Source organism: Acinonyx jubatus, chromosome B1 (assembly GCF_027475565.1).
Source record: "Acinonyx jubatus isolate Ajub_Pintada_27869175 chromosome B1, VMU_Ajub_asm_v1.0, whole genome shotgun sequence".
NCBI lineage: Eukaryota > Metazoa > Chordata > Mammalia > Carnivora > Felidae > Acinonyx > Acinonyx jubatus.
In genome coordinates, this window is record NC_069382.1 from 72600724 (window position 1) to 72608716 (window position 7993).

General features: G+C 46.6%; 1 protein-coding gene across 2 annotated transcripts in view; it reads right to left on the reverse strand.

Annotated features, from left to right (window-relative positions):
* Positions 1-7620, reverse strand: part of TRIM2 (tripartite motif containing 2) — a 158947-nt gene extending 151327 nt beyond the window's left edge. Inside the window, exon 1 of one of the 2 annotated variants that reach the window (XM_053216852.1) lies at positions 7484-7620. The gene's annotated coding sequence lies outside the window, so the exon portion shown is untranslated. Of the gene's footprint in view, positions 1-6819; positions 7256-7483 lie in introns of those variants that run through there. The other variant, XM_053216853.1, reaches the window with a different exon arrangement.
* Positions 7621-7993: the final 373 nt, after the last annotated feature.

Below are 7993 nucleotides of genomic sequence, written 5' to 3' on the forward strand. Positions count from 1 at the left end.
AATGTGTAAATATGCAATGCGTTTTTGTAGAAGTGGTAGAAGAAAGCCTTCAGTTCCTAAAGATTCTACAGTGGCTCTATATTGTCCTGGGAGCAAGTTTAAAGTCCTCATTCTGACACTGAGGTCAGGTAAAGTCCCATCTTTTGTCTTTGTCTTGATAACAATACTTACCATGAGCCATGCTGGACACTTGACATCCATTCTTCTTTATCTTTATCTTATTTTTTTACATTTTTATTTATTTTGGGAGAGAGACACAAAGAGCGAGCAGGGGAGGGGCAGAGAGAGAGAGAGAGGGAGAAAGAGAGTCCCAAGCAGGCTCCATGCTGTCAGTGCAGAGCCTGGCTCGGGGGCTCAAACTCATGAACCAAGAGATCATGACCTGAGCAGAAATCAAGAGTCCAGCCCTCAACTGAACGAGCCACCCAGGTGCCCCCATTCTTCTTTTTCTTTAAAATAATGCAATGGCTGCCCCCATTTACATATGAGGAAACTGAGATTCTGCACGTTATACTAAATAGCTGAAGGTCACACACTTTTGGAATACAAATCCCAATCATCTGACTCCGGAAAGAAGGCCTCTCTTCTTTCTCCCCATTAACTATCCAAAGTGAGAGCCAAATAAACCCATGCTCATGCAGCCCTTCAAGCTACTGTGTAAGCTGTTTGTCTTTAGGTGACATGTGCCTCTATCTCCACTCACCTTTCCAGTTCCGGACCCTCTCTCAAAGCTCAGGAGCCAGCACAGAGTAGCCTGACTACACCTGCAAACATCAGTGTCCCCCTTTTGGGTCTTGGCGTAGATCAGCCCATCTGTGTCACTAGTTCTATCATATGATGAGTCAGGTCACCACTTTACCTGATGTGTTGTTATATTCTTTACCTGGTTTTTTTTTGTGCATAAATCTTTTCTTCGAAACATGATAGCAAGAGCTAATTTTAGAAACTGCCACATGCTTCATTTTTATACTCAGTGGGCGGAAAAAAGCAATTATTTAATAGATTTAACATTTTCATTGTAATTTGGGGGAATCTTGTTACCCATAATATATAATTATACATTAAAAGGATAATTTACTTTTCAGTTCGCTATTATATGATGATGATAATAATCTACTTTAAAATAAAACTTTCAATGGAATTATTTTTTTTAACCAATTACAGTTCATAGTATTACATAATTGAGCTTCAGTAATATTCTTACTAATCTCTGTAGGAGTGCTGATAACACTGACGCCATCTTTGACCCTCCATTTTGTTTATGCCCACACCATGACTTCCCTTGGGGCTACATGTTCCAGGCCCTGTGGAGGAGGTTAATGTATGACCTGACTGGAATGCGGGAAGGCTCGTTCTGATCTTCCCTAACGTGGCTCAGTCAAGGCATCACTTTAGGTAACTAGTAGAGATCCTCTGGCACACAAATGGGGCCACTAACCTGGGACCTCACCACCATGCCCCTTGCTCTATAAAAGCTGGGGACTGAGGTCTGGACGTGGTGGAGACTAGAGATGAAGGATGGCTGCCTACCGCCTGGATTATCTGCCCATCTGCCCAATCCCCTGGTCAGTAAGTTACCCTGAATAAAACTTTGCATAAAGGGTGTGCGGTGGCTTCCTTTGTTTTTTGGTCTTAAAGTGACTTCTCAGCCTGCAGGACACTTTACTGACACTTGTCTACCTTCTAGCAATCTCCTATAATAAGAATCTTTGATCATGCAAGACGGAGATGGATGGTCATGTGAATATACAGTTGCATTTTAGCCAACAGTATCAAATTTCCCCTTCACTAATTTTTTGTACAACCAACAGGAAGTTCAAAAACATGGATTGGTGTTTTAACTTTTCTTTTTGTTCCTGGACAGACTTAAGTAGATCTTACGTTAAGAGTGAACTTGCGGGAACTATCTGAGATTTTAATGAATGTATAATTGACATATTATGGGAAATTAAGCAGAAAGTATCAGTTCTTTAAAGTTGTTCCCAGAAATCATGTAAAGCAGGTGAAGATACTGGTTAGAAAATATTCAAAATAATGCTGTATTAAATTGTTAAATTCTAAATTGAATTTCAATAAAATTTTAAAACTCGTTAAAAAAAAAAAAAGAGAGAGTGAACTTGCTGGGGCACCTGGGCGGCTCAGTTGGTTAAGCATCTGACTTCGGCTCAGGTCATGACCCCCGGTTCGTGGGTTCGAGGCTTGCATCAGGCTCTGTGCTGACAGCTTAGAGCCTGGAGCCTGCTTCAGATTCCGTATCTCCCTCTCTCTTTCACCAACCCTGCTCGCACTCTGTCTCTCTCTCTCAAAAATAAGTAAACATTAAAAAAATAAACAAAACAAAACAAAACAATGAACTTGCCAAAAAGGGAGAGACAACAGGAAAGTTCTAGAGTGGAGAGGCAACCAGATAAAATACCTCAAGGAAAAATACCAGCTGCTTGTGTAAAGCCTGGTAGACAAATCCATTGCCCAGGACTTTCCATAGGCAACCTATCATTATCAGGCCAGAAAAGGGCAGAACTTGTTCCAGATTCTAGGGCAAGGCAATTGATGTATTTAACAAGCAGCCTCAGCCACAGCAGGAAGAAACACAGACATCATGTAAGGCTGATCCCAAAGTACACTCCACAGCTTGATCCCTTGACTAAAAGGAGCACGGAGTAGGAGGAATCTTACGTACAGCCCTTTCCTGGGCCATAGTCCTGAGGCTGCACAGTCCTGTGGCTTGAAGTGAAGCCCTGTCAGATCCTCAAAACAGCCTCGTGACACCCCATCACACATCCTGGTCCCCGGAAGCTGGTTCCCAGCTGGAGGCAGGGGCTGATGAGGTGAAATGCATTCATCTAGGAATCCAGTACAAGAATCAACCCCTTTTTTCATGCACTCACTAGAAGAGAGGCAGATTATACCAGAGTGGAGCATCTGGGTCCCAGCTAAAGGCTTGGCAGCTCAATGCCGGGGCTGATGTGGCTTCTGTCCCTCAAAGAAACATATTTCTTGGTTCTGGCACCCAGAAACACCTATTTCCTTTCCTTTTCTCTGGGAAACAGGCAGCTGCTAAAGAATGCTGGTTTCATTTAGGTACAGTGCCACCTTGCTTAACAAAGCTATTTTGAACAAAGCTGGCTTCTGCTCATCAGCTCTGGGGTAAATGCTCATTCCTCCATGCTGAGTCCCTGCCACCTTGCACACACAGGTCTGTGGTCAGCCTAGAAGGCTCTCAGTGCCTCATCGTTGGGAAGGGAGGGAGGCAGCACCCTGCTCTTAGCACTACAGGGAAGGACTAGCCAGAGAGATGGATATCCTGCCTTCCTGTTGCTTCGCCACCCACCTCCACATCCAAACAAAGTAACAGCAGCCCTAGCCCAATGGGAAGAGGCAGGAAGAATCCAGTAGAATCACATTTTTAGGTCTGAATTTTTTATACCTTTGGTAAACAAGTTCTTATATATGGAAAGTGGTGGTGAATGCCTCCTCCCTGCTCATGGAGACATGTTCTTTTCCATTGCTTGTGCGGCTCAGGGAAAAGTAGAGGAAAATTTAAGAGATGTGTGAACGGGGAACCTTTAAAGTCCATTTATGTGGCTCATGCATCAACACTGGTTCTGCTTATATGCAGGTTTGTTTTTCCCCAACCAAACAGACCCCAGAAGTTAGCTTCCAGGCAGTTCCCAGGCCTCCCATGCCATGGATCAAGCTCCCACTCTCCACTCACCCCATCTCCATGACCAGCAGAAGGAGCCAGAGAGCTCTGAGTGGTAAATATCCAGGAGGGATAGGAGTGGTTATCTCCTACCTTAGGGTCCACAGTCACTACCCTAATCTCCAGGGACCAGACTCTTAACTTGAAGTTAGGAGAAGGTTAGGGAACTAGAGAATTTTGCTTTTCTTCTTTCAAAAAATCCAGAGAGATCTATTGAGGAGTAGACACTTAGCCAAGAAGACACATGCCTTCAGAGAGAATGAGGCCAAGAAATGTTTCTTTAAGTTAAAAAGAAAGTATTAAGTAAAACCAGAACTGAAGCTAGAAGAGGTCCTGGGAGAGCGGCTAGCCAGCCCCTGCTCCTCCCTCAGAAAGAAGGAGAGGTCTATGGCTGGGGTTGCCTAATCTAGCCTGTGGGCCAGCTTCAGCAGGTGTGTTTTGTTTGGCAAGTACAACATACTTTTAAGTGCTTTACTCTTAATTAGTTACTAACCTTTAAAGATCTGAAGAATTCATATTAATAAATAAACTAGATTTCCAGATTCCCTTGATAAAACAGAAGATCGGGCAGAGCTGGCTGACATCCACCCCTGGATCACAGCTGTCCTCTGGAGTTAAACACACACCCCCCCCACCGCCCCACCCCAGGCCCCTGAACCTCCTCAGGCATTTATGATCCCTGCTTGGCCCCCTGCAGCAATGGACTTTGCCATCCTAGGCAAGACAAATGTTTCTCTATCTAGTGTTTCACCTAGGGAGCTCTGACAAAATATCCACACTTGCACTCAGACCAATTAAGTCAGGACCTGGGCCTGGAGACGGACCCAAGCCAAAGAAGGGTTTTAAAGTCCCCAGGTGATTTTTATGTGCAGCCAGGTTTACAAATGGCTAAGGCTGGATCCTGAAAGGCAGGTCATAAATTATTCTCTTCTTGAAACACCTCAGTGGCTTATTTCACTCTTTTACCATTTTTAAAGTTTTTCATGATATCCTACCAAAATCTGATTTTCTCTTATTCTTCTAGCACCTCACATGGCCCTAGGTTTTTGTTTTGTTTTGTTAGTTTCTCTTCTTTTTGCTTCATTATTTTGGTTCATCCATTCTCAACCTCTCCTCCAGCTTCTCCACGTTTTTTAATTTTTTTTTTTTTTATTTTTAAGTAATGTCTACACCCAACCTGGGCTTGAACTCACAACCCCGAGATCAAGAGTCATGTGCTCCTCCAACTGAGCCAGCCAGGTGCCCCTCTCCACATTCTTTTTAAAGTACAATGGACAAAATTAGAAACAATACCCTACCCATTATTTTACTGGAGTAGCTCAGTAGTGGTATTTATTTCTGGTTGAATGTCATACTTACTATCTCAGAATCACATTAATTTCTTTTCACAACACTTTTTAAAATTTTCACCTAATCATCATCTGATTTTTGTTAACAAGGAACTCAACTGCAAAAACCTGAGAAATCACACTCCAGGATGGAAAAAACAAGATTTAGAACAAGTTAAAGCACCAAATAGCAAGTCTCATTTTCAGGCGAGAGAGACATCAACCTTTCCCCAGGGCCATAACCTGATATGTAAAACTCAAGGGGACATAAGCATGCCCATAGTAGTTTTAGTTCTCTGCCTGTAAAGTAATTTACAATCAATAGCTTAGTCTGTTTTTAGGCAAATTGTAAGTCGATTTCCTTCCTTTTTTTTTTTAAGATCTTATTTTTCAAGTAATTTCTATACCCAACGTGGGGCTTGAACTCACAACCTGAAGATCAAGCGTTGCATGATGTACCAAATGAGCAAGCCAGGTGCCCCTCTAAGCTAATTTCTTAGCGAATCCTTCACTGTCAAATTATAACAGAAATGCTGCTTAGTGTAAGATGGAATTGGAAGACCAACACAAACGTTAGCCTATCTCAATGAGATAGTATTTTGTTGCACCCATTTTACAGATTAGGAAACCGAGGCCTGGAAAGCTTAAGCAGGTTGCCCACAGTTGACTGCCCACACACCCAACATATGAGGAATCCTGGTTTTGGTTGGCTCCTTTGGGAAGGTAAATCCTTCCATGGCCATCGGCCCCTGATTCTGGGTACCAGATTCCACATCAAAAAATGGAGCCTCAGAGACACCAGCACTTAGGCTTTACATCCAGCAAGAACAGAGACTGAGTCTCCATGATACCACACACACACACACACACACACACACACACACACACACACACATCAAAATGCACACCAAACATTGAACTTGCCATTCTGGAGCCAACGGACTCTGGCAAACGCTCCCTGCAACGCCTAGGGAAAAGCCAACATTTTCTAATTAATATATAAACCACAGAGCGCCCCTTGCAAGATGCCAGCTCTGTATGGTTGGAAATCTTGTCCAGAGAAAAAACAGAAAAACAAGTTGAACTACAAGATTCCCTCCAGCAATCGATAGTAAGGAAAAAAACCACCACACCCCTACACACTCACAGTTTGAAGAGAAAGAAGGGAATTAATGTTTTATGTCTGGTCTCCATAAAATGTCTGCCCAGTTAGAACCCAATGTGTGATCAGGGGAAAGGAAGGATTGAGCTCGGGGCTCGGCGGGAGCCGGAGGCCCCTGACGCTCTGAAATCCCAAAGGCTCTGAGATCCCAAAGGAACACCTACGCGCCGCCCTCCTGGCGCTGCCGCCACGCCCAGGCCCCTGCGGGACTCGCCGGGGCGGTCACTGCGCGGCGCACAAAGGTCTCCTCGGGAGGGAGAACCCTGGTCTCATCTCATTGTTTCGACCCAACCGTAAAATGCGTCGTCTCCTCTTCCTCAAAAAGGACCTGAGCTAACAGGGTCACGCGGCCTGCCCAGCCCGAGGATCTCTTCTTTGTGTACCCGTTCCCAAGCCACGCGCTAGAAACCGCGCGCTCCAGCCCCCTCCTGCAGTCGCCCCGGCTGTCGCCTCCTCGCGGCGCCAGCGCGCACCACCTCCAGACAAGGCGTGGCGACGCGCGTGGCGAGGCCCTCCGGCGGCCCCAGCCCCAGCGCATCCGCCTCTCCTGCGTCGCGGCCGCTCGGGTGGAAGCCCTCCTTCTGAGCCGAACCGCCCGGGAGCCGCGCGGAGCCACAGATACTCACGTTTCCAATTGTCTTCGGATAGTGCGCGCACTCCCCGCGCCACCGCTAAGACGAGCAAGCGCCGAGAGCCGCCTTTCAGGCAGCCAGAAGTGACTAGCAGGCGACCAGCTCAAAGCCCCTCATTTTCTGCAAGCTCACTCAAAATGCTCCGCGGTGCCGCCAACGCAGCTGCCAGGTTTAATAACTGTGTCAGACGGCCCCTCCCCCCATAAAGAGACACAAAGATGACAGGCTGGGGACTGAGGTCCGCCTGTTCAACCGCAGTCACCCTGCCTCAGTCCCAGCGATGCCGCAGCTGGCATCACAGTGCAGGGACCAACCAGGAGTGCCAGCCTTGACCCAGGAATTCTCCAGAAACCTCAGCTCTTTCTTAATCGCTCGGGGCGTAAATCTGATACTCTCCACCACAGTATTTGTGAAACCAAACAGGAGGCGGGTGCCTTTCTAGTTAACCTAACCTGTGTCTCGAGTGTAAGGGGGACTTACGTAAAAGAACGCAGCAAACCTCAGCCTTAATTAAACCAGATTTCTGGGCATTGATAGGATATCCTGGCACCCTGCAAAACGCACGCAGGAAGCTCATCCAAACTCTTTTCCCTCACGTTTTAGTGGCTCACGCTAACGTTCCCGCCTCTCCGGAGAATTCTGGCCAACAGAACCTTACTGTCTGGGGGGGCTCCTTTGCAGATCCTCCTTGACCTGGACCATCTCCAACGCGCTGACAGCTCCTCGAGAGCGATTGGATTTTATCAAGCTGGAAGGAAGTAGTTGTTCTGTTTTGCAAATGAAATATCTCCCCGTAAGCAGTGCTTTCTAAATATATGTACACCTAACCCATACTGAGAGCCCTGCAGCCTGCCAGCCACGCCCCGCGGCCTCCCCACCCCCCGCCCCGGGTCCCGCCCTGCCCCGAGGGTACTTCTCTGCGCAGCCCAGCCGGCCGCACCTGTCTCTTTAGGGAGCGGTTTCCGTGGAAACTTCCGTGGAAGCCGGTTCTCCCTTCAGACTCGCCGTTACCCTGACAACTGCGACCTAGCACTAGGCGGTCCAGGAAGAATATCAAAGGATGCCTGTTTTAAATCACAGATTCAGATTCACAACGGTAATCGGGCAAAAATAGAAGGGCAGTGATACTTGGGAATGGAGACCGAGCTGCGCAAGACTGAACGCGGAT